Source organism: Aquarana catesbeiana, linkage group LG03 (genome assembly GCF_042186555.1).
Source record: "Aquarana catesbeiana isolate 2022-GZ linkage group LG03, ASM4218655v1, whole genome shotgun sequence".
In the NCBI taxonomy this organism is placed as follows: Eukaryota; Metazoa; Chordata; class Amphibia; order Anura; family Ranidae; genus Aquarana; species Aquarana catesbeiana.
In genome coordinates this window covers 665,407,498-665,435,443 of record NC_133326.1, presented here as the reverse complement: position 1 = coordinate 665,435,443, position 27,946 = coordinate 665,407,498, and the positions used below count along the sequence as shown (strand labels likewise).

General features: G+C 42.6%; 1 long non-coding RNA gene across 1 annotated transcript; it reads right to left on the bottom strand.

Moving 5' to 3' along the window:
- Window positions 1-511: 511 nt before the first annotated feature.
- LOC141133441 (uncharacterized) lies at window positions 512-15,341 on the bottom strand. Its single transcript, XR_012243076.1, has 3 exons — window positions 15,239-15,341; window positions 4,870-5,014; window positions 512-668 (listed from the first exon to the last, which is right to left on the bottom strand). It is a non-coding gene; the product is annotated as an uncharacterized lncRNA (long non-coding RNA).
- Window positions 15,342-27,946: the final 12,605 nt, after the last annotated feature.

Sequence of the window (27,946 nt, the reverse complement as noted above, 5' to 3'; positions counted from 1 at the left end):
TATACGGAATGTTTGTTGTCTAACACTATAAGCCAATATATGATGTAGTTATTTATGTTGCACAGTGTTTTGCACAATGCACTTTGCCAATTTTGGATTGTTAATTATTTAGTACAATTCACGCTGCACTTTATTTAAAATTGTTTTTTGTCACTTATGCTGAACCAGTCACTGATATGGTCATCTATGGTGTACTAGTTATTGATATGATGATCCAAGTTTTTTAGGCTGATATTTTGTTTACACCCACACTTTTATTAATTAATTTTTGTTTAGTGAGATACATCACTTGTAAGAATACGTCACTGGTTTTCCAGACTATTTATACACACTATAGTGAACTATAATATGACCTAATTATTAACCACCAGAGGTATACATACAGGATTAGCGCTCCATGAAAATTGTTATATCCTACACCGGCATCCTTTATGCCTGAATGTTCTTCTCTCCCCACTCATTTTCTTGGTGGTCCAGTACAGAGGTGAATAGAAATATACTCACTTGGGTGGTGTCTCCAGTGATACCTCCATAAAAATTTTGCTCTATAAGCCACTGAACAATGCGATCAATCGAATTCCATTGCTCCATTTTCATTAGTGTGAGAAGGGCATAAGAAGTTGCCTAAATGGATACAAAGTGGGAGTTTGGGTCATTCCAATAGTTACCTGTAACCAGTCACAAAAGAAAATAAAAACATAATGGTTGATGCAATATTGATCTACTGCTCCCATTAAATATAGCAATAATGTCAAGTGCACATGCTTTCTAAAGCCTCGTACACACGATCGGATTTTCCTACGGGAATTGTGTGATATAAGGTTGTTGGCAGAAAATCCGACTGTTTGTACGCTCCATCGGACAATTGTTGTCGGATTTTCCGTGGACAAATGTTGGATGGCAGGCTTTAAAATTTTCCGCTGACAAATGTCTGTTGTCGAACACAAGTCCGTCGGACAAAAGTCCAAAGTACAAACACGCATGCTCGGAAGAAAGGGCGAGCCAGAAGCGGTCGGTCTTGTAAACTAGCGTTCGTAATGGAGAATTAGCATTCGTGACGTGGCAAATTGTAAAATCTCCAAATGCAGCGCATATTCTCTTCTTCTTTAATGGGATAATAATGAAGCTGCTTTGCTGGTGATACTGATGGAGTTATTGCAAACAAATTTTCAAAGGCTTTTTTTTCTAGTGATATCAAGAATAATATTATTATGCTTTTCTTTCTTTTTTTTTTTTTATTTGTGCAAGTTACTACAACACCATTATCCCGTAGTTTTTAAGCTCAAATATACAACTATGTTGGTGACCCTTGTCAATTTTACATTGTATTTTATAAAATGTAACTGCCTACTCCCAAACTGTCATTTGAAGTAAAACACATAGCCAAATATTATTCTACACAATTTTTTTTATTGCGCATTAAAAAAAGAAAACAAATAAAATTAGACATGCTATCTGCCAACAGAACTTAACCAAAAAGTGCATTCTATACATCCAAAAATATACAAAATATAACAAATCAAATCATTATTATTCAACCAAAAAATAAAATAAAAGCCTCAAGCATGTGTCCTGCTTCTTAATATCGGGGGTCAACAATGCCAAGAGTTGTTGAAAGCAGGGGTCCGTCATCCGGAGATAATTCCGAAAATCATCCGGATTATTCTCCTGGAGCTCCAGCAGCAAAGGCATATAATATAATTGGTCACCATTATTAAAGCAACCGATTTTTGGTCCAAGAACTCCTCCTTCTCTTCTTGTTCCTGGACTGGACTTGGGTCAAAGCAATAACTTCAAGGCCAATAATAGATAACATGTTATCTCCTCCAATTCTGCAACATGTCTGGTTGACCAACGGCCGTTCAGAAACTAACTGAAAAGCACGAAATGAAAAGCGCGAATCGACACTGACCAAACTTCTACTAACACGAAATTAGGAAAAGGAGCCCAAAGGGTGGCGCTAAAGAGCTGAAAAACCACGTAGTACGTCACTACGTTCGTGTTTGTTGGCCAACAATTCCTTGCCGTTTGTATGCAAGATAAAATCCAGGCACACACCTTCGGACAAAAGTCTGAGGTTTTGTCTGCGGAAAATCCGATCGTGTGTACGAGGCTTAACACTGAATGGTAGGCATGTGCTGTACATAAATCATGTCTTTGTGGCAGCTGCCACTGAAGTGCTTGAATCATTTTTTTTTCGATTAGGCAAGCAGCAACGTTCAGACTGCAGCAACCTTTGATACCCAATAAGGGGTTCATTTTTCACTGAGTTGACTTTTGCACAATGAACCATTATCAGCAGTTATTTGTTTTACGACATCATCATTGTACTATTTCAATAATGAGCCTAAAATCAATGGAATCTGATAAAAAAAATTACAGTTACGGTATAATACAATGTTTTTTACAAGTTGTATCAAAAAGCATAGTTAAAACTGAATTTAATTTAACCGGTTCCCGACCGGCTCCTGTACATTTACGTCGGCAGAATGGCATGGCTGCGCAAAGTAACGTACCTGTACGTTACTTTGAAATTGCCGCCGTGTGCGCGATCTCCGTGAGTCGGGTCGCGGGTCCCACGGACTCAATCGCCGCGGGCATACCTGCGATCGCCTCACGGAGAGGACGAACGGGGAGATGCCGTTGTTAACAGCATCTCCCCGTTCTGCCTAGTGACAAGTGTCACTGGACCTCTGCTCCCTGTCATCGGAGCAGAGATCAGTGACGTCACCCACCAGCCCATCCCCCTGACAGTTAGAATCACTCCCCTAGGACTACTTAACCCCTCCCCGCCCCCTAGTGGTTAACCCCTTCACTGCCAGTGTCATTTACACAGGAATCAGTGCATTTTTATAGCACTGATTGCTGTATAAATGACAATGGTCCCAAAAATGTGTCAAAAATGTCTGATGTGTCCGCCATAATGTCGCAGTCACAATAAAAATCGCTGATCGCCGCCAAAACTAGTAAAAAAAAATTATTAATAAAAATGCCATAAAACTATCCCCTATTTTTTAAACGCTATAACTTGTGTGCAAACCAATCAATAAATACTTATTGTGATTTTTTTTACCAAAAATATGTAGAAGAATACATATCGGCCTAAACTGAGGAAAAAAAATGTTTTTTAATATATTTTTTGGGGATATTTATTATAGCAAAAAGTAAAAAATATTGCGTTTTTTTCAAAATTGTCGCTCTTATTTTGTTTATAGCGCAAAAAATAAAAATCGCAGAGGTGATCAAATACCACCAAAAGAAAGCTCTATTTGTGGGAAAAAAAGGACATCAATTTTGTTTCGGAGCCAGGTCGCATGACCGCGCAATTGTCAGTTAAAGCGATGCAGTGCCGAATCGCAAAAAGTGCTCTGGTCAGGAAGGGGGTAAATCCTTCCAGGGCTGAAGTAGTTAAAGCTGAACTGAAGATGGGGAAAAAATATATAAAAATCATCGCTATTCTGCCTACTTTTATCTAACTTTTCCTGTTTTATTAACCGCTTAAGGACCGCCCCATAGCTGACATACTGCTACAGGGAGGCCCCCCGCCTATATATTTGGGATTCTGCACTTCCACTGAGGAGGCAAGCGTGCCGGCGGCGGACCGCTTCTGCTGTGATTCTTTACAGCAGAAGCCAATATGTGGATGCCAGGCATTGGATGCCAGCTGGCACCCGCCGACCGTCAGGCAAAAGACACAGAACAGAGATCTGGAATGGATTTTTGGATTTGAATAAAATCCATCACTTTCCTGAGTAAAAGCAGCACACATAGTACAGTAAAACACTGGCTAGGCACACAGTTAACCCTTTGATCACCCTAAATGTTTAACCCCTTCCCAGCCAGTGCCAATTGTACAGTGACAGTGCAACTTTTTAGCACTGATCACTGTATTAGTGTCACTGGTTCCCACAAAGTGTCAAAAGTGTCAGTGTCTGACTGTCCGCCGCAATATCGCAGTTCCGCTATAAGTCGCTGATCACCGCCATTACTAAAAAATAAATAAAAATTCCAGTATATACAGTATATCATAGTTTGTAGACGCTATAACTTTTGTGCAAACCAATCAATATACACTTATTGGGATTAAGTACCAAAAATATGTAGCAGAATATATATTGGCCTAAATTTATGAAAAAATTAGATTTTTTACATTTTTTTTATTGGATGTGTTTTATTGCAGAAAATAAAAAAAATATTTTTTTTTTTCAAAATTGTCAGGTTTTTTTTTTTTGTTTATATCACAAAAAATCTAAAATCAAGTAACACTAAAAGAAAGCTCTATTTGTGGGAAAATTATATTAATTTTTTTTGGATACAGCGTCGCACGACCGCGCAATTTTCAGTTAAAGTAACGCAGTGCTGTATCGCAAAAAATGCCCTGGTCATGAAGGGGGAGGGGGTAAATCTTCCGGAGGTCAAGTGATTAAACTGCATGAGGTTGTTATTGTTCTGTAGTATGTTGTCAACTAGTGGCAGTTTTGGCCTATTACAGCCTCTCCCGTTTAGTATAGCTAGCTAGATCCTCCCCACTTCTTCCATGTTCCATCAGTTAGTGTTACTTATTTGCAAGGATGGGTGTTAGGAAAGTCACTGTCTTCTTACACGTCAAAAAACTGGAAAAATATCTTTACAGCAAACAGCTGAAGTAAAACTACATTTGGATTCCACTTCTGTGTCTTATTAAAGAGTTAAGCTGCTTGTGGATGGTGCCAAGTCAGCAAGAGACCATACTCACCAGACAGACTGGGTCTAAGAAGGCATTTCAATGCAAAAAGTGGCATTTTAAACAGAACAATTGTAATATTGATGATTCAGAACACCTGGACTCTTCATGTTTCCATTCACTTGTGGAATAGCAGCAGCACATACCTGTAGATGCAGCCATCAATGTGTTGGTGTCCTGAAGTCCTCCAGCTAAGGCCAGAGCATAGGATGTAATAGCAACAGAATATGGATTTTGCAGAGAAGGATAGGATATTCTCAAAAATGTCATGGAATTTTCAATTGAACTAAACTGGGGAAAGCAAGAATACAGACAGTGTGAGAATCATTCAGATGCTTCATAGGTCCGTTCATGTAATATTTTAAAGTGAAAAAAAAGACATTTTCATCCAACCACCACATTTTTTGGCTAAAATCCCCCTATAGGTAAAATGCATTTGCGAAGGTGAAATTTATAGCGGTCTAAAGTAGTTTGGGATGTTCATTATGTTTTTTTAATGGCATTACAATTGCCATAGAATAGAGTAACTTTTTGGGGTGTTTTTTACTTTTCCATGTGTTACTTGATATTTTTTACTTATTAACCACTGAGGCTGAGCCTCTTTCTTAGATTTGTTTACAAGTTAAAAATGTATTTTTGCTAGAAAATTACTTAGAACCTCCAAACATTATCCATTTTTTTTTCTAACACCCTAGAGAATAAAATAGCGATCGTTGAAATACTTTTTGTCACACCGTATTTGCGCAGCGGTCTTACAAGCACACTTTTTTTGGAAAAAATACACTTTTTTAAATTAAAAAATAAGATCACATTAAAGTTAGCCCAATTTTTTTTATATTGTGGAAGATAATGTTACGCCGAGTAAATTGATACCCAACATGTCACGCTTCAAAATTGCGCCCGCTCGTGGAATGGTGACAAACTTTTACCCTTAAAAATCTCCGTAGGCGATGTTTAAAAAATTCTACAGGTTGCATGTTTTGAGTTACAGAGGAGGTCTAGGGCTAGAATTATTGCTCTCACTCTACCTATCACGGCAATACCTCACATGTGTGGTATGAACATTGTTTTCATATGCGGGCGTTACTCACGTATGCGTTTGCTTCTTTTTTTTTAATATTTATATTACCTTTTAGTTTTTATTTTTACACTGTTCTTTAAAAAAAAAAATCTGTCACATTTATTCCTATTACAAGGAATGTAAACATCCCTTGTAATAGAAAAAAAAGCATGACAGGACCTCTTAAATATGAGATCTGGGGTCAAAAAGACCTCAGATCTCATATTTACACAAAAATGCAATAAAAAAAAATTGTCATTTAAAAAAAAATAGAAAAAAAATGGACCTTTAAGAGCTATGGGCGGAAGTGATGTTTTAACCTTGCTTCCGCTCTGCAATGGTATGGAGACGGGTGGGGGCCATCTTCCCCTCACTTGTCTCCATGCCAAGGAAGGAGCAACATCCGAGCGCCTCCGCTGCTACCGACGGCCCCAGTAAGCGGCAGGAGGGGCCCTCTCCTGCCGCCAATAAAAGTGATCTCGCGTCCCATCTGCTGCAGAGACCACTTTTATCTGAAAGCGGACCGCCGGCCGAAGAAGAGGATACCGGGGCTATGGCAGATAGCTGCTGCCATAACAACGATATTCCTCTTCAAAGTTAGGACATATATCGACGTGCTGCGGTCCCTAAGTGGTTAATATATGTAAATATTATATGTTACTGAGTATCGGTAACCTGGCCAGTCACCTCCTGACTCACCTCAGTTGCCACGCATTCTTTTGAGTTTTCTAAATTCCCACTCAACAGCGTTTGACGCTTCAGAACGCAAAACGGCTTCTTTACTGTGCCTGTCGTTCCTTTGCTATTCTTCTTCAACTTTTTCTCATCTATGTTTACATACTCCGTCTCTCTTCTTCTGTTCTTACCTTATCTGACTCTTCTTAAACATACACACTCCACATCAGCAGGCCGCACAGAGATTCAAATCTATGGCTCAAGACGACACGTTTTTCTTTTACACACATCACAAGCTTCCGCAGCTTGGCCTCCCCCTCGAGGCACCTGCCAGAAGCACCCAGTCTCTACTTGTACCACTCATTCGTACGTTCGCACACACTCGCTGCTCATATGATGCTCCGGTTCGCAGGTTCTGACACGAGTCGGCACGTTCCGTTCTCATTTACCAACATACGATCACGATGAGCGACTAGCATGGTCCATGGTTCCTCCCCACTTTTGCTCCAGTTTCTTCTACCTCCTTTTGTTTTCTGTCCCCCTCACAAGGTTTGAGGCAGCACACCATTGCAACTCGTCCACCAGTGGCACGGTTACGGCCACTCGTCATCTACGTGTGGCACACGTTCACAGCCACTCATTCACATATCTGTCTTTTCCCTCTCAGGTCAGCTGGGTTCAGCTTGACCCGTCCATGTCACAGGCCGACAGCGTAGATCTTACTTCCGCCCCTCCGACACCCCCCCCGTGGATTCTGAGCACGGCAGCGCTCAGTCTCTGAGGGGTCAAAGGCTTTGCTTTCTACGTCTACCATCAGTCATTTGCAGATGCAGCAGCAGCCAAACTCTCAGTTCCAAGTTAGCTCCAATCGGGGCATCTTGGACACCAAACTTTTCTGCCGCCACTTGCGGGCTTATGTTTCCTGCTCTGCCCCATCTGCCAATCCTCCAAACATACGACGGATGGGTGTTCCAACGCAGATTTCAGATGTCCCAGTCACTGGGGGAAGCACAGTTTTGCAACAATTTCAACTGCGCTTCCCCTCGTACAGCCAATACCATCGGCTCCACATCCTCGACCTAGCCATACAGTGCATCATCAGCATGCCATGGCGGACATTTTGCACGCTTTCAAACTGTTACCCATTGAGCCGTCCTTGTGGCAATGGCACGGCATCAAATGGAAGGCTCACACTACTTTGCCACTAAACTGACCTTCGGCTCTAAGGGCAGTCCATGGCTCTTCAATAAATCTAAAAGAAGTTGAACACCCAACTAGACCATAAAGGTTGCCAACATCCCTAGAATTGAAGATAGCAAAATTACCCCCACAGGAATGGAACTTTAACGGCAACACAAAAATAAAAAATAAAATCATTTATTACAAAATATTATACAATATACAAAACATTATACATCAATATCCGTTTTACAAATACATTAAAAACAATGGCGTCGAGGGTAATGATAATCCAGAGGGCCCAACGCATTTTGGGACTGTACAAAATATCCCTTCATCCGGGGCTGGTCATGGAATCGAATCATACCAGCGAAGGTCACCATGAAAATCTCACTGCTGGAACCATATTGGCAGCTGCATCATATATACAACGACCCAAGATCGAGAAGATACCGGGGTCGGTCTTTGGCCCCCGCCTGTCCACACTGATCCACCCAATTGCAGTGATCAAAAAGGACCCCAAAGAGAAACTAATGTGTGAAAACTACCATAGTCGGTTGGTTTGATAAGGAATCTCCATTTAGTCCAAGCAAAAATGGACATACAGTTGTAACAGTCTATAGGAAAAGGGAGACTGAGTAGAAAGCCCTCCCAAATGAGTCTGCTAGATACACATCCATTCAGTGGGCAGTAGTCTTAGAACAGGAGCATGAGGTAAGACAAGAACAGTGCCCAACAAAGCATGGCCATAGCCCGTCGAATGTCACAGTGACATGGCTCTTCAATACGTTCGCTTAGTCCATCACCTGGATCCTAACTCATTGAACGCAGTGCCAGTAGTCATCCACTACCTCAACAACTTCCTGCTGATAGAACGGCTTGGTAAGCCCACCCTCAGATTTAGACAAATTAAGGGTAGTGTTTGGCAACCTCAATATACCCATAGTGGAGCATTAGGTGGAAGGCCCAGCCCAGTTCATCACCTTCATAGGCATCACTCTTGACACCCGCTTCATGCAAGCCAGCCTACCTCCCGACAGATTGTCCTGGATCAGGTCGGTCTTTCACGCCTTCACCATCTCACGAGTTTGCACCCAGAGACAGCTGCAGTCCCTGTCAGGGACACTTAATTTTGCAATGAGGATTGTCCCTCAGGGGCATTCCTTCATTTCACGTCTCCTGGTTTTCCTTTCTCAGGTACAGGACCGAGCAAGTCCTCAGGCTAGACCAAGGAGCTACCACAGATATGGCAAGGTGGAACAAGTTCCTCCAAAAAACTAGAGTGTCCGTGTTCATCCCAGTGGCATCAGCCTCATCACCTCACGTAGTAACAGACACAGCAGCCTCCACAGATTTTTGGCCCTCATTCGTTCGCAGGCCCATCGCCACAAGAGATTCTCTTGGTCCCCGGGTTTAGGCAAACGTCCTCCTTATTCGAGCTCTACTTCCTCGTTGCAGCAGCTCAGGTCTGGGGCCACACCTGGGTAGGGCAGACTGTGGTCTTCTCCACAGACATAGAAAGGGCATATTTTATTTAATTGTTTCTTTTTTACTTTTATTTTCTTTTTTTACTTTTTTTTTTTTACTTTTATTTAATTAATAAATTAATTTCATTTATAGCGGTCTGCTGTGAACTAGGTAAGGGTGAACCACCACTGTCCTCATGTAAAGTGACCCTGTTACCAGAACGTCATTGCTTCACTGCATTCCAGTTGCTACAGGTATACTCCACTGCTGGGTATGTAATTATTTGTTTGTCCTGCTGGGCGCAATGGTTTCTTTCAAAAGCTCATAAGTCACCACAGGACATGTATGCAGGTATAGTTGGCTAGTCTGCCACTAGGTGGTGGTGGGGTACTGGGACTCTAGGAAACACAAGATATCCATCTTCCTCCCTCACAGAATGGTGGTCTGCCTTGTTTACATGAGACCGCCTTGTTTACACAGACCAGACCAATATGCCCCAGAGCCAAAAAGAGGAATCATGTACAGGTATGTGATTTTGCGCTTAAGGACCGCCCTGCTGCAGTACATGTATGTTGGGCAGTCCTAAACCACTTCCCGCCCACCATATAGCAGATTGACGACTGCAAAGTGGTTAAGTTATCATGACTGGGCGTCTTAAGTCGCTCGCGCGGCGATCGGTGGTGTGGTGTGTCGCTCTTACACACCGCATCTCCGATCTTGGTAAAGAGCCTATAATATAGGTTCTTTACCATGTAATCAGCTGTGTCCAATCACAGTTGGTCACATTGTAACCACGAAAAGTGCTGTTTATCATTTTTTCTTCTATTCGCACTGACAAGGCATGGGTAGAAGAGAAGCAATCAGCGGTTCTCCTGACTGGGAGCAGTGATTATCAGTGCAGACCCACCAGGGATGCCCACCCATGCTCACCAGGGATGCAAATCATTGCCCATCAAGGATGTCAATCAGTGGCCATTAGAGGTGCCAATCAGTAATGCCTGTCAGTGCCTCCTCATTAGTGCTGTCTATCAGTGCCATATATTAGTGCCCATAAGTGCCACCCATCAGTGCCCATAAGTGCAGCCTATCAGTGCCACCTATCAGTTCCATTTTTCAGTGTCCATAAGTGCTGCATATTTCCAAATTTTCTGTCTTTTTTATTTGTTTTAGCAAAAAATAAAATAAACAGTTCAAAGACCACCAAAAGAAAGCTCTATTTGTGGGGAAAAAAATGATAAAAATTTCGTTTTGGTACAGTGTTGTATGACCACACAATTGTCATTCAAATTACGACAGCTCTGAAAGCTGATAATTGGCCTGGGCAGGAAGGGGGTATAAGTGCCCAGTATTGAGGTGGTTAACAAAGCCTTCCTGTAGTAATGTACTGGGTGGAGATAGTGCCCATTTATATATGCCACGTTGAGAGGAGCCTAGTGCAACCAGGGCATGGGAGTTGAACACCCCACCAGTATGCACATATAGTCAGCTAATACAGAGGGACTGGACAGGGCAGAAGGAAAGGGTGAGATAGTCCTACACCCACAAATGCCAGCTGTAATATCCCTGCCTCACTAAATATATGGCCTAAGTGGACTGGAAACATGCTCTAACTGGACAGGAGCGGGATTCAAAAGGCCTTTAAGGCCAGGCTAAGTGTTCTCTGTTGTGAGTAGGGATGAGCCAAACATCCCCCCGTTCGGTTCGCACCAGAGCATGCGAATAGGCAAAAAATTAGTTCGAACACGCAAACACCATTAAAGTCTATGGGACACGAACATTAAAAAAATAAAAGTGCTAATTTTAAAGGCTTATATGCATGGTATTGTCTTAAAAAGTGTTTGGGGACCCGGGTCCTGTCCCAGGGGACATATATCAATGCAAAAAAAGTTTTAAAAACGTCAGTTTTTTTGGGAGCAGTGATTTTAATAATTCTTAAAGTGAAACAATAAAAGTGTAATATTCCTTTAAATTTCGTACCTGGGGGGTGTCTATAGTATGCCTGTAAAGGGGTGCATGTTTCCTGTGTTTAGAACAGTCTGCCATTTCTAAAGGGAAAAAAAGTAATTTAAAAGCGCTAGAGCTAGTGCCAGCTATAATGAATTGTCGGGGAAAAAAAGTCATTTAAAAGTGCTAGAGCTAGTGCCAGCTATAATGAATTGTTGGGATAAAAAGTCATTTAAAAGTGCTAGAGCTAGTGCCGGCTATAATGAATTGTCGGTCCAGCAATACACATAAAAGTTCATTGATAAAAACAGCATGGAATTTCCCCACAGGGGAACCCCGAACCAAATTTTTTTTTAAAAAAATGTGTGGGGGCCCCCCTAAATTCCATACCAGGCCCTTCAGGTATGGTATGGATTTTAAGGGGAACCCCGCGCCAAAAATTTAAAAAAAATGGCATGGGGTCCATAAAAATCCATACAAGACCCTTATCCGAGCATGCAACCTGGCAGGCCGCAGGAAAAGAGGGGTGATGAGAGAGTGCCCCCCTCCTGAACCGTACCAGGCCACATGCCTTCAACATTGGGAGGGTGCTTTGGGATAGCGGCCCCCCAAAGCACCTTGTCCCCATGTTTATGGGGAGAAGGGCCTCATCCCCACAACCCTTGCCGGTGGTTGTGGGGGTCTGCGACGGGGGGCTTATCAGAATCTGGAAGTCCCCTTTAACAAGGAGACCCCCGGATCCCGACCCCCCCCTGTGTGAAATGGTAACGGGGTACAAATGTACCCCTACCATTTCACAAATAATGTGTGAAAATGGTAAAAAAAAGACACTACACGCCTTGGGACAAGTCCTTTATTTAAAAAATAAAACGGTCCCACGGAGTCTTCTTCTTCTTCTCGCGCTCCGACGCACCGGAAAAGAAAAAAAAAGCCGCAAACCGCCTACGATCTGCCTCCATAGGAGGCACCCACCGTAATGACGGGCCTCTCAGGTGACAGTTCTTTTATAACTGAGGGCAAAGCAACATGATGTCATCGCCGGGTGACTCCACCGCCCTTTGGCGTAAGGGGATATCGCTATGGCTTTCTCATAGTGTCAGAGGGGTGTGGGGCCACCCGGTTACGTAACTGAGTGACCCCACCCCCTCTGATGCTACAGGAAAGCCATAGGGATATCCCCATACATCAGAGGGGGGCGGGGTCACCCATCGATGACATTGTGTGGCTCCACCCTCACTTATAAAAGAACTGTCACCTGAGAGGCCCGTCATTACGGTGGGTGCCTCCCATGGAGGCAGATCGTAGGCGGTTTGGGCGGTTTGCGGCTTTTTTTTTCTTTTTCGGTCCGTCGGAGCGCGAGAAGAAGAAGAAGAAGAAGAAGACCTGGTACGATTCAGGAGGGGGGCTGCTCTCTCGTCCCCCCTCTTTTCCTGCGGCCTGCCAGGTTGCATGCTCGGATAAGGGTCTGGTATAGATTTTGAGAGGGACCCCCACACATTTTTTTTTAAATTTTGGTTCGGGGTTTCCCTGTTGGGACTTTCCATGCCGTTTTTATCAATGAACTTTTATGTGTATTGCCGGACCGACAAATCGTTATAGCCGGCACTAGCTCTAGCACTTTTAAATGACTTTTTTTTCCCGACAATTCATTATAGCCGGCACTAGCTCTAGCACTTTTAAATGACTTTTTTTTCCCGACAATTCATTATATCCGGCACTAGCTCTAGCACTTTTAAATTACTTTTTTTCCCGACAATTCATTATAGCAGGCACTAGCTCTAGCACTTTTAAATGACTTTTTTTCCCGACAATTCATTATAGCCGTCACTAGCTGTAGCACTTTTAAATTACGTTTTTTTCCCGACAATTCATTTTAGCCGGCACTAGCTCTAACACTTATAAATGACTTTTTTTTCCCGACAATTCATTATATCCGTCACTAGCTCTAGCATTTTTAAATGACTTTTTTTCCCGACAATTCATTATAGCAGGCACTAGCTCTAGCACTTTTAAATGACTTTTTTTCCCGACAATTCATTATAGCAGGCACTAGCTGTAGCACTTTTAAATTACTTTTTTTTCCCGACAATTCATTTTAGCCGGCACTAGTTCTAGCACTTTTAAATGACTTTTTTTTTCATTAGAAATGTCATTTTGCTGGCAGACTGTTCTAAACACTGGAAACAGGTGCCCCTTTACAGGCATACTTTAAGCATTATTAAAATCACTGCTCTCGAAAAAAACTGCCGTTTTTAAAACTTTTTTTGCATTGATACTTGTCCCCTGGGGCAGGGCCCGGGTCCCCAAACACTTTGTATGACAATACAATGCATATAAGCTTTTAAAATTAGCACTTTTGATTTTTCCCATAGACTTTTAAAGGGTGTTCTACGGCTTTCGAATTTGCTGCGAACACCCCAAATTGTTCGCTGTTCGTCGAACGGTTCGAGTCAAACTCATGTTCGACCTAAACAAAAAAGCCCATCCCTAGTTGTGAGTGGTGTTCCCCTGGAGGTCCTGGTAGAAGTGTACAGAAACTAGAGGAGCAGCTGGAGCAGCTGGAGCAGTCCTGTCTCTGGAGCAACAAGCAGGGAGATGTGCACTGGATGCATAGAGCGTAATAGGCAAGTCAAGCCCTCTGAGTGATTTACTAATGACTCTGGGAATGAGAGAGAGAGGCTCCAAGCCAGTGGTTCTCAACTCCTGTCCCTTGGACCCACTAACAGGCCAGATGTTAAGTATTACCTTGGGGAGATACAGACTAGAATACTGCAATCACTGAGCAGCGAATTATATCACCTGTGATGTATTTCAGTTTTCTTGCAAACCTGGTCTGTTAGTGGGTCCTGAGGACAGGAGTTGAGAACCACTGATCTAAGGGAAGATGGCTTAACAGTGATGTGCGATATGTGGCTTTTACATATTGATTGCTATGGTATGTCCACTACAGTATATGTGATTGGCGAAGTATGCCAGGTCACCCCAAATAGTATATCTGTGTGATGTGATTTGTCACTGCCATTTTTGATGACCAACAGTAAAGTGCTGAAACTATAACTTTGGCGTGGACATACCTTTCTTGTGAATATAAAAGCTAATGGCCAGAGATGTTGTGGAAAGACCTCTGGCAAGGAGATAGGCTCCATATTGCAAAGGCTATCAACTACCTGCAGGTGGGGCCTGTCCTATCCAAGAAGAAGCAGGGTGGGAACTTGGAAATTTGGTGCTAACAGCCTGCCAATTACAGGCACCCTTACAGACATACATGCCAACACAAGAAACAATAGCATGCAGCGAGGAGAGCAGATACTTGACCCAACTGATGGGTAGAATACCTGCAGTGGCTGGAGAGAAGTGAAGTGGTGACGTTTCAATACATGGGGCACTGGAAAGGTAATTATAGTGCCTTTTCTTTTACATGTTAAAGCGGAGGTCTAGCGACCAATCATTTTTTTTTTTTTTTTTTTTAAGTCATTGAGACACTTTCCCAATCACAAAGTAAAACTCACAGTTTGGGTGTAATATTTCAGCCTCTGTCTGTTTTCATACGTAAGAAGAAGTTATAAAATGTGATGATGGCAGTTTCCATCTTGTGGGCATGTGAAGCCCCCAAGCATTGATTTCCTAGATGTGGTGAATGCTGAGCTCCCAGCATTCACCGCTCGTTCCCGCGTATCCTCAGTGTTTATGGCGAGCAGCGATGTAAAATTCCGGGTTGCCATCACAACGGGGCGGGAACTTCCGACGAAGCCGCCCATTGTGATGGCAACCAAACCTATACAAACAAAAAAGACACGCCCTCATCACGTGACTAGTGTCACTCGGTTCCGAGGTCTCTCGAGATTTCGCAGGGTGGCGTTCCGCATCGAATCTTGGGAAGCCTGACACTAAGATCCCAGGAGACAGTGCGGCGCCAGAGAAAGGCAATAAACTTTCTACTCCCGCGGGAGTGAGAGACAGGAAGTGCCAGAATAAACCACAATACAAAGGTAATTACAGCGCTAAAAAAAGTTTCTTGGGTCATTTGAACATCTATGCAATTAACTGAAGGGGATAAGATTTAGTTAAGAATTTGTGTGAACCTCCGCTTTAAGGAAATACAAGAATATGAAGAGAGAGAGAGAGAGAGAGAGAGAGAGAGTTGTATGAGGTAAAAGTGTGGTGAAAAGGAATCTTGTCTGGTCACCTACAGAAACAAAATCATTACATATCTTCCGGCTTTCCAGAATGGCCACAAGAACAAAAGCTGTCAGTGTAGTCTTCAGTTCATTGCTAGTTCTTTTGTTTCCACCCTAGACAAAAGAGAAAATATAAGCAAGACACACGAAAGCCAAATATACATCAGTTCCATCATATGTTAGAGTTCAAAATATCTTAAAAAATCAAGAAAATTTGTACATTTAATGATTTAACTTTTCCCTTACTCCTGCTGTCCCCTGAGAACTGTAGTAGAATCCTACGACTAGTAAGTCAGTCAACAGTAAGTGGTTTCAAAAATGCTTGGGACAAACATAGTTTAAAAAACACGATGGACCACTTGGTCTTTTTTCTGCTGTCACTTTTGTAGGTTTATATGTTTTTCTTTAAATGAACTTGCTCGCAATGGGGGTTATTTACTAAAGACAAATAGACTGTTCATTTGGCAGTGGAAGTTGCCCTTTGCAAGGCCATTAGCTTCAGAGCTCAGTGAATGAGGTGAAACTTTGATGACGCACATGATTCATGTAAGCAAAAATTCAGGGTTTTTTTCATTGCATGTCATTGAGTATGCTTATAGTGTAAAGAGGTACCCCGCACTGCCTAAACTAGTGGTAGCAGCCAACACAACAAACAGATATTTTTGTTTAAAATCACAAAGGTGTTCACGTGTAGCGCTCAAGTGTTTGGGTTGATTAACACAACCCAACCATTAACATAAAAAAGTGAATCACAAAATCTTGGTAAATAAAATTAGGTAAATCTGCAAACCATAATAACTGAAAAAATGTGCAGTGGAGTCTTTCCCGATGCATTAGACCCCAGACGAAGTCTAATGAAACAAAAGTCGAATGAGACGAAACGCGTTGTAAGGACTCCACTGCCGCCATTATTTTATACAAGCGCTTGAAATCACTTTCCAAATGTAAGTGTTTTACTTTTAATAAATTTTAATAGTTCATATGGAATTACGCTATGTGCTCATCTTTTTCCATTTCCCCTATCCAATTGACCATTATCCACATCTTCTGACGTACAACCACCTTGCATGGAGACCGATTTCCCATGAGGTTCCGGGATGTTCTTTGTTCCAACCACAAAGGATTCCTAAGACTCCATCCTGGTTGTCAGCTGACAATATAAGCCTGTTTGACTCAGAGAACGTATGTTCAAACCATCCGGTAAGCTTACATCTACCTCGGTGGTGGCTTAACTACACTGGTGTATTCAGTTTTTATCCACTATATTGGATGCCTATGCGGTGATTGGGATCTCCAATCTATTCACTATACACTGTGAACCTTTATTCACCCATTACACACTGTGGATTTTAAAGAACTTCACGGACTTATTTATTTACCGTATTTATCGGCGTATAACACGCGCCGCCGTATAACACGCACCCCAAGTTTAGGAGAGAATTTTAAGGAAAAAAACTTTTAGGAGGGAAGTTTAAGGAAAAGAAACTTACATTAAAATGCCCATCAATGCAGCCTCATCAGTGTTCATCTGCAGCCTTGTTAGTGTCATTGCAGCCTTTTCAGTGTGAGTGCAGCCTTGTCAGCGCAGCTTTGCCCCAGTGCAGCCTTGTCAGTGCAGCTTTGCCCCAGTGCAGTCTTGTCAGTGCAGCCTTGCCCCAGTGCAGCCTTGTCAGTGCAGTCTTGTAAGTGCAGCCTTGCCCCAGTGCAGCCTTGCCCCAGTGCAGCCTTGTCCCCAGTGCAGCCTTGTCCCCAGTGCAGCCTTGTCCCCAGTGCAGCCATGTCCCCAGTGCAGCCTTGTCCCCAGTGTCCATGCCTACCGCCTGCCGCCGCTGCCGCCATACACATGCTAGTAGTTTTAAATATGGCGCCGCAGAGTTCGGAGGGACTCGGCGCCGGCGGAACTGAACGAACGCCGCCGAGATACACATAGTCGAGTGTATTCGGCTCTTTCCGGCACCGCTCATAGTCCCGCCCAGTCCCGCCCTATGATGGGCATAACACAGGTCCAATGGCAGGACTGGGTGGGACTGTGAGCGGCACCAGAAAGAGCCGAATACACTCGACTATGTGTATCTCGGCTCTGTGATTTCGGCGGCGCTCGTTCAGCACCGCCGAGTCCCTCCGAACTCCGCGGCGCCATATTTAAAACTACTCGCTATGTGAATGTCAACGGCGATCGCCGCCGATAGCTCACAATTAGCGGGGATCGGCGTATAACACGCACCCACGACTTTCCCCTGATTTTAAGAGGAAAAAAGTGCGTGTTATACGCCGATAAATACGATATTTACTTTTTTGCACAAACTTTTTTGTATCTAGTTTCTAGTCACTTATATGGTACATATCACATGTGGTATTTTTATAATTTTTGTACATTTTTCCAGTTATTATGGTTTGCAGATTTACCGAATTTTATTTACCAAGATTTTGTGATTCACTTTTTTATGTTAATGGTTGGGTTGTGTTAATCAACCCAAATCAACCCAAACACTTGAGCGCTACACGTATACACCATTTAGTATGCTTTGCAGAGACTATTTGCCTTTAGTAAATCAACCAAAAATGAGTCACTAAAATTTTACATTAGATCAAAATTAATTTGTTTGGGCTTCCTACTCTGCTCACTTTTGGATTTGAGCAAAGGAATTGGGTTCAGTTTTGTTTTCTGCTGGGTTTTTCCTTTTTTTGCATAGGTTTGCAATGTTCCTAGAAAATAGTTCCTAAGGACATTCTTTCTTGCCATCATTAAGTCAATTGATTTCATTTGAAAGCCCTTGAAATTTCATCCAGAAATTTCATCCAGACCTGCTATTTCAATGGATGTATTGAACAGATTGCAATATGTATGCGTTTTCCAAAACAAAAAACAAATTCACAGTTATGCCCCGTACACACGATCGCACATTCCGTCAACAAAATCCATGGATTTTTTTCCGACGGATGTTGGCTCAAACTTGTCTTGCATAGACACGGTCACACAAATCTTGTCGGAAATTCCGAAATTCAAGAACGCGGTGACGTACAACACGCATGACGAGCCGAGAAAAATTAAGTTCAATAGCCAGTGCGGCTTATCTGCTTGATTCCGAGCATGTGTGGAACTTTGTGCTTCAGAATTGTGTACACACGATCGGAATTTCCGACAACAGATTTTCTTGTCGGAAAATTTGAGATCCAGATCTCAAATTTTGCTTGTCGCAAATTCCGACAGAAAATGTTCGATGGAGCCTACACATGGTCGGAGTTTCCGACAACGAGCTCCCATCGAACATTTCCCTTTAGAAAACCTGACCGTGTGTATGCAGAATTAGAATTGAATTTGTTTGAGAAAATTTTCCATCTTGTTTCTTTGAAATTTTCTCTTTACTTCAGTCTGAAATTAATGCTGATGTGACTCCACTAACCATTAGAAAATCAAACAAATGCTTCAAAAACAATAATTTGACTGGTGTATGGCCATCTTTAAGCACTAAGGAATAAGTGTTAAAACTTTTTTTATAAATATACCAATTCCAACAAATACAGTCTTTAGAGAATCCTGTAATATAAAAAGTATGGCCATGGTGCAACCAGGATAAAAGAGCATTATAAAGTTTAATGTACTGCAGATCTAAATTGCTTAAAGTGTAGTTCCACTCAAAAGTGGAACTTCCGCTTCTCAGTCTCCTCCACCCCTCGGGTGCCACATTTGGCACCTTTTAGGGGGAGGTTCCTCACTTCCGGAGACGGTGCAGACTCTTGGAAGCTCGGCCCCCTCCTCCTTCCTCCGCCACCGGGCCAATTAGAAAGCGCAGCGCGCTTCGCACATGCACAGTAGGTAACCGGCTGTGAAGGCTTACCAGGAATGGCGGTGGCTGCACCTGATAGCCAATCCGAAGATCGGCTGGGGTGCCAACATCTTGGGAATCCTGGACAGGTAAGTGTCCATATATTAAAAGTCAGCAGCTACAGTATTTGAAGTTGCTGACTTTTAATTTTTCGTGGGGAGGGGGCTGGACCTCCTCTTTAAGTAGACACAATTACTTAAAGAATATGTAATCCCAACATTTCATATTCCTGATATGTGCCTGCTGTAACATGTACAAGAAAAAGTATCCTTTTCTCTATGTATTGCATCCTTTGTGTGAAATCCCTGGTGCTCTTGCCAGTCACTCTGCTTTACTACTGAAAACTAACCACACTAGGCATGAAAGCATAGTGTGGTCCATTTTCTAGCTGTGCTGGGAACTGAGCCTGCTCTCCTCTAATGATCAAACCTGTCCTGACAGGTCCCCCCAGCACAGCCATTCATGTACTGCTGTTTCTCCTCCCATAGCTTTTATGAGAGCAGAGGGAAATAATGGGGAAAAAAGGTATTTGTAATGTTTTATATATATATATATATATATATATATATATATATATATATATATATATATACACACACATATTGTCAGGGGATGTTATACACAACATCCAATGCAGGTGATCAGATCGCTGGGCTGCACCAAGGAATCAGGGACAAACGAGTAAATAAAGAAAGTATGTTTATTATTAATGATAAAGATACAAAAAAACAAGACAGCAAACCAAAAACAAGAAAATGGTGAAAACACAGCAAACCCCCAAACCCACCTAACTATCTATCTAACTAATATAATACACGAGCAAGGAAACCAACATGAAATAAAAAATAAGGCATGGGCCAAAGCGACAAGGGAACAGAAACCAGGAATAATGAAGCAGACCAAGGAGCAGGGAACAGGAAACAGGGTTCAAGGTCAGGATACACAAACGGGGTTCAGGAACAAACAGGAACAGGCTGGAACAAGAGCAGGTACTGGCAGGGACAAGGGCTTAGCAGAGGAATTCTGAAGCACTGAGCCTAGTTCAGGGCGGGTTTATATAGTCCAGCAAAACCATGACAGGTGTGCTTGATGACAAGTCTGCAGTCCAGGCAGGGAGACCCCTGCTGGTGGCCACTGGAATTACACCCTTTTGGTGCTGAATGTAATAGTGCCACCAGCAGGAGAAACCGGAGATGACACAGTTCCTGACACACATATACACACATAAATGTTTTGCCTTTCATTTCTATATTAAACTGAATGGGTGGTTTTACAAGGTGAGGGTTTACATTCACTTTAAATCTGATAAAAGCTTTAACATGTTAATACAACTTTATTTAAATAACACCTGGCTATGAAGGTCATTTTCTGGCACTTCCTGTTATAGGGTGACTACTGGCTTCAAATTGTGCTTCTGCTTTGTCAGCTTTGTCAACCCCTGTTGGAACCTAGTATCAACCATGCTGACATGCATTGTGCAGGCATGGCCCACAATTGTCATTACCAGAGCAATGTGGTATAGTTGACACTGGGGAAAAGGTAGACAGGAAGTGCATGAGAGAGGATGGAGATAAGTATCCCTGAGAGCAACAAATGAGGAAAAACAAACAGATGCAGTGGGGTTGATTTACTAAAGGAAAACGACTCTGCACTTTCCGAAGTGCAGTTGCACTCTGCAAGTGCACTTGCTCCAGAGCTTAGTAAATGAGTAGAAGCTCTGATGACGTCCACCATCCAATCATGTTCAAGCAAAAATTCTGTTTTTTTTTATTTTCCTTGCACGTGATTGGGTACTCTTTGCAAGGTGAAGCCTTACCTCATTTACTAAGCTCTAGAGCAACTGCACTTGCAGAGGGCAACTGCACTTTGCAAAGTTCACAGTCTTTTTGCCTTTAGTAAATCAACCCCAGTGTGTTTGTGTGCCTTAAAATTTATTTTAATATATATTTTTCCTTAAAATATGTGTTTGATATACTGTTGCACAAATATTGCAACTACCATCTATTTATTCTACAGGTCCTCTGCTTTTATAAAATATATGATGTTCTGGGTGTTTTAAGTAATTTTATGGCCAAAAATGCAGATTTTTGCATGTGTGCTACAAATGAAATAATTGCTCTAGTTCTGAAGTGGTTAACCACTTCAGCCCCGGACCATTATGCTGCCTAAGGACCAGAGGACTTTTTCCAATCTGGCACTGCATCGCTTTAACTGCTAATTGCGCGGTCATGCAATGCTGTACCCAAACGAAATTTGCGTCCTTTTCTTCCCACAAATAGAGCTTTCTTTTGATGGTATTTGATCACCTCTGCCGTTTTTATTTTTTGCGCTATAAACGGAAAAAGACAGAAAATTTTGAAAAAAAAAGATATTTTCTACTTTTTGTTATAAAAAAAATCCAATAAACTCAATTTTAGTCATACATTTAGGCCAAAATGTATTCCGCCACATGTCTTTGGTAAAAAAAATGTCAATAAGTGTATATTTATTGGTTTGCACAAAAGTTATAGCGTCTACAAGCTAGGGTACATTTTCTGGAATTTACACAGCTTTTAGTTTATGACTGCCTATGTCATTTCTTGAGTTGCTAAAATGGCAGGGCAGTACAAAACCCCCCCAAATGACTCCATTTTGGAAAGTAGACACCCCAAGGAAATTGCTGAGAGGCATGTTGAGCTCATTGAATATAATTTTTTTTGCCCCAAGTGATTGAATAATGACAAAAAAAAATAAAAAATTACAAAAAGTTGTCACTAAATGATATATTGCTCACACAGCTCATGGGCATATGTGGAATTGCACCCCAAAATACATTCAGCTGCTTCTCCTGAGTACGGGGATACTTTTTGGGAGCCTAGTCGCGTACGGGGCCCCGAAAACCAATCACCGCCTTCAGGATTTCTAAGGGCGTAAATTTTTGATTTCACTCCTCACTACCTATCACAGTTTTGAAGGCCATAAAATGCCCAGATGGCACAACCCCCCCCCCCCCCCCAAATGACCCCATTTTGGAAAGTAGACACCCCAAGCTATTTGCTGAGAGGCATGTTGAGTCCATGGAATATTTTATATTTTGACACAAATTGCGGGAAAGTGACATTTTTTTTTTTTTTTTTGCACAAAGTTGTCACTAAATGATATATTGCTCACACAGGCCATGGGCATATGTGGAATTGCACCCCAAAATACATTTAGCTGCTTCTCCTGAGTATGGGGATACCACATGTGTGGGACTTTTTGGGAGCCTAGCCGCGTACGGGGCCCCGAAAACCAATCTCTGCCTTCAGGATTTCTAAAGGTGTAAATTTTTGATTTCACTCTTCACTGCCTATCACAGTTTCAGAGGCCATGGAATTCGCAGGTGGCACAAACCCCCCCCAAATGACCCCATTTTGCAAAGTAGACACCCCAAGCTATTTGCTGAGAGGCATGGTGAGTATTTTGCAGCTCTCATTTGTTTTTGAAAATGAAGAAAGACAAGAAAAAACATTTATTTTTCTTTTTTCAATTTTCAAAACTTTGTGACAAAAAGTGAGGTTTGCAAAATACTCACTATACCTCTCAGCAAATAGCTTGGGGTGTATACTTTCTAAAATAGGGTCATTTGGGGGGGGGGGTGTTGTGCCACCTGGGCATTCCATTGCCTCCGAAACTGTGATAGGCAGTGAAGAGTGAAATCAAAAATTTACGCCCTTAGAAAGCCTGAAGGCGGTGCTTGGTTTTCGGGGTCCCGTACGCGGCTAGGCTCCCAAAAAGTCTCACACATGTGGTATCCCCGTACTCAGGAGAAGCAACAGAATGTATTTTGGGGTGTAATTTCACATATTCCCATGGCATGTTTGAGCAATATATCATTTAGTGACAACTTTGTGCAAAAAAAAAAAAAAAATTGTCTCTTTCCCGCAACTTGTGTCACAATATAAAATATTCCATGGACTTGACATGCCTCTCAGCAAATAGATTGGGGTGTCTACTTTCCAAAATGGGGTAATTTGGGGGGGGTTTGAACTGTCCTGGCATTTTATGCACAACATTTAGAAGCTTATGTCACACATCACCCACTCTTCTAACCATTTGAAGACAAAGCCCTTTCTGACACTTTTTGTTTACATGAAAAAATTATTTTTTTTTTGCAAGAAAATTACTTTGAACCCCCAAACATTATATATATTTTTTTAAGCAAATGCCCTACAGATTAAAATGGTGGGTGTTTAGTTTTTTTTTCACACAGTATTTGCACAGCGATTTTTCAAACGCATTTTTTGGGGAAAAAACACACTTTTTAAAATTTTAATGCACTAAAACACACTATATTGCCCAACTGTTTGATGAAATAAAAAAGATGATCTTAGGCCAAATACATGGATACCAAACATGACATGCTTTAAAATTGTGCACAAACGTGCAGTGGAAACAAAATAAATACATTTTTAAAAGCCTTTAAAAGCCTTTACAGGTTACCACTTTAGATTTACAGAGGAGGTCTACTGCTAAAATGACTGCCCTCGATCTGACCTTCGTGGTGATACCTCACATGCATGGTGCAATTGCTGTTTACATTTGACGCCAAACCAACGCTTGCGTTCGCCTTAGCGCGAGAGCAGGGGGGACAGGGGTGCTTTTTTTTTTTTTTTTTTCTTTATTATTTTTTTTTTTTTTTTATCTTATTTTTAAACTGTTCCTTTCATTTTTTTTTTTAATCATTGTTATTGTTATCTCAGGGAATGTAAATATCCCCTATGATAGCAATAGATAGTGACAGGTACTCTTTTTTAAAAAAAAAATTGGGGTCTATTAGACCTTAGATCTCTCCTCTGCTCTCAAAGCATCTGACCACACCAAGATATGACCAAGGTGTGATAAAATGCTTTCCCAATTTCCCAATGGCGCAGTTTACATCCGGCGAAATCTAAGTCATGAAATGCTCGTAGCTTCCGGTTTCTTAGGCCATGGAGATGTTTGGAGCCACTCTGGTCTCTGATCAGCTCTATGGTCAGCTGGCTGAATCACTGGCTGCATTCTCAGGTTCCCTGTTGAGACAGGAGAGCCAGAGAAAAACACGGAAGACGGTGGGGGGGCATTCCCTCCCACTGCTTGTAAAAGCAGTCTAGAGGCTAATTAGCCGCTAGGATTGCTTTTACATGAAAGCCGACCACTGGCTGAAAAGAATGATACCAAGATGATACCTAAACCTGCAGGCATCATTCTGGTATAACCACTCAAAGTCGTGAATGGCGTACCTGAAGACATAAAAATGGTTAACAATAAAGCACAGTAAACGGTAAAGTATAAAAAATTGCATACCTGAAAAGCAATCATGAAAAAACATAATAAAAATAAAACATTGCAGAATAGAATACAGTAAAAAAGAGCAGTAGACAATAGAGAGAGAATAGAGAGAAAGAGAACAATAAAACGACAACTATTTTTTTTTTTTTTTTTTATATTTTTTTATTTTTTTTTACACTTTTTTTTGTAACTAACTTTTATAACTGTAACCGGTTCCAGGTTCAGGTCTCTCAAAATGCGATGGCATCCTGGGAGACCCTGTGAAAGTGTGCCTAGTCTGTGCAATGCTGTACCCTACGCTAATACTCAACTAGTGTATGGTAGCGTTCAAAACATTCACCAATGCAAAGACCAGGATTGTCAGGACAGGAGGGACAATAATAGCGGGTGTCACGCCTATATCCGCGCTTGCTGCAGACACAACATCTTTTTTGGGGGGTTCATTGGGTAGGGGTACTCGGGAGGACATAAAGAAAATGCCTCTCATGCAGCCGACTGCATTTGGTTGGGGATGTGAATGGGGGAAGTACGGGCGCTGCAGAAGTGGTGGGTTCCCAATTAGGATTGGCGAATGCAGCAGGAAGGGCATTATGGGCACGACGGGCCTGTTTGTCTTCTTCTTGGTGGCAGTGGGACACTACTTGTGCTTGCCACCTCACCAGCTTGAACTGCACTTATGGGACTCGCCACATCACCAAGTGTTACTGCAGTGCTGGTTTGACTATGACTGGGGTGTACTAGGCCGCTGGTGCTTGCCAGTTCACCAAAACGCTACCAAAAAAACTGTTAGCGATCGCAGGGATCAGGCCTGACTCTGCGAACGCTGCAGTTATGCGTTTAGAGTTTTGTAAGTGACAGTGATCGATCGATACTGCATTTGGGTGGGCTGGGCTGGGCCGGGCAGAGGGGCAAAACGCAGGTGCTAGCAGGTATCTGGGCTGATCCCGCTAACACTGCGTTTTTGGGAACCCTAAACTGCTGGGGACGCTAGTACAGATCTGATCGGATCAGATATTAATCCGTACAGATACTATACCACTAAGGGAGGCGTATGCTGCGTGCGTGGGTGTTAGCGGTACTGGTGCTAATCTGACGCTGCCTGGGGCGACGCATATCACCGCCGAGCGATCAGGGGGCTAAACCTTTATTCGGTAATAAATGGCGGGTGCCCTGACACTATAAAAAATAAATGAACTAACCAGCGTCACCCGTAACAGTTATACGGTGATCAGTGGTGAAAGGGTTAACTAGGGGGCAATCAAGGGGTTAAAACATCTATTAGGTAGTATATGGGGGCCCTGTCGCTATAAAACGCTGACAGCGAACCTAAATATTTACCTCCCTAACTAGCGTCACCAGCGACACTAATACAGCGATCAGAAAAATGATTGCTTAGCGACACTGGCGACGGGGGGTGATCAAGGGGTTAAAACTTTATTGGGGGGGTTAGGGGGGTATCCTAGACCTAAAGGGGGCTAACAGTAACTGTCCCACCACACTAACTATCACAAACTGACACCATGCAGTAATCAGAAAAAAAAAAAACTGCTTGGTGTCAGTGTGACAGGGGGGGGGGGGAGGGGTGATCGGGGGGGATCTGGGGGTAATCGAGGGGGGATCGGGGGTGTAATATATGCCTGGCGTGTTCTACTGTATGTGTGTGTTTGTGTAACTCACATTCCAGTCTTCTCTCCTCGGCGCCGGAACGGAAAATGCCGAGCCGAGGAGAGATGACATCATTTCCTCTGCCTCTGTGTACAATACAGAGGCAGGGAAATGATCCCATTGGCCAGGAGCGATCGCGGGGAGGCACGAATGGATGGCCTCCCCCTCACCACCGATCGCCGGGGAAGATTTGCCGACCGCCGCAGGCACCGGGGTGGGGCCCGATCGGACCCCCCACCCTTGGGAAGGCAAGGACGTACATGTACGCCCTTTTGCCTGCCCGTGCCGCTCTGCCAACGTATATCGTCGTGCGGCGGTCGTCAAGTGGTTAAAGGGGGACATTCGAATATTTTCAGTTGATCACAATCACTGAACAATACAACGTGTGTTCTGATGTTGGATGATGAATTGCTTGATTGTGATGGCTCATACCTAGATCAATCACAAACATCTATGTGTATGGGCCCGTTCTCATATGCAGCAGCCCATGTTGCCCCCCTGAAAAGGGATCCACCGTGGCTTGCTTTTAAGGGTGCATTTGACAGGCAGTGAGGAGGCGATATGTCATCTATTCGCCACTTATTTTAACTCTGAACCACCAAACTGTGACAGTTGCAATGTGGCCCTAAACACTTAAATGGGCCATGTTCAGCAGTGAAACTAACCGCCAAAGTTGTAATTTGTAGCACGGTACAGCCCTGAGCGGCTGCATTACTTTTTTCAGGTGGCCGGTCAGGGGTCGGTAAAACAGTGGCTCAAACTCCTGCTTTTAACACTCTCACCCACCTGAATGAGCGCTTAGAAAAGTGATTCTGCAGAGTGGTGATGCTTTGGACCTCAAAGAGCATATTCTTTACTAATTGTAATATCATTAATGGCAGCAGCAACAAGAGAAGGAATAGCAGCAGAAACAAAAAAAAAGTGGTTGTAACATCTGGAGGAAGGGGTATTGTAGTAGTAGCCTGATATGTAATGTAATGTAGTAGCGGCTGTATTATACAGTGCCCTGAAAAAGTATTGAAATTTTCCACATTTTATCATGTTACAACCAAAAACATAAATGTATTTTATTGGGATTTTATGTGATAGACCAACACAAAATGGCACATAATTGTGAAGTGGAAGGAAAATGATAAATGTTTTTCAATTTTTCTTTTTACAAATAAATATGTGAAAAGTGTGGCGTGCATTTGTATTCAGCCCCCATTACTCTGATATCCCTAACTAAAATCTAGTGGAACCAATTGCCTTCAGAAGTCACTTAATTAGTAAATAGAGTCCACCTGTGTGTAATGTAATCTCAGTAAGAATACAGATGTTCTGTGAAGCTCTAAGAGGTTTGTTAGAGAACCTCAGTGAACAAACAGCATCATGAAGGCCAAGAAACACACCAGACAGGTCAGAGATAAAGTTGTGGAGAAGTTTAAAGTAGGGTTAGGTTATAAAAAAATATCCCAAGCTTTGAACATCTCAGTTAGCACTGTTCAATCCATCATCCGAAAATGGAAAGAGTTTGGCAAACCTACCAAGACATGGCCATCCACCTAAACTGACAGGCGAGGAGAGCATTCATCAAAGAAGCAGCCAAGAGGCCCATGGTAACTCTAGAGGAGCTGCAGAGATCCACATGGAGGACAAATGAATGTATATCTTGTTATGGTGTGATGACAGGGATGGTGTGTTCCTGTTCATCCATTAAAGTTTGTTCAAATGCAACAGGATATGATGAATGAGGAAGAGGTGGATAATCTTGATCCACTGGCCGTGATTGGCTGCCACTCATTGGAAGCGGTATATAAATTTAATCTTGTGTAGGCTGGATGTTAAGTCTTTGATAACGCCCTGGGGGAGGGGCGAAACGCGTCGCCGCAACATCCGGCTTACGCCTGAGAACCAGTGACATCACTTCCTGCAGTCAGTGGAACGCACGCCGTGCAGC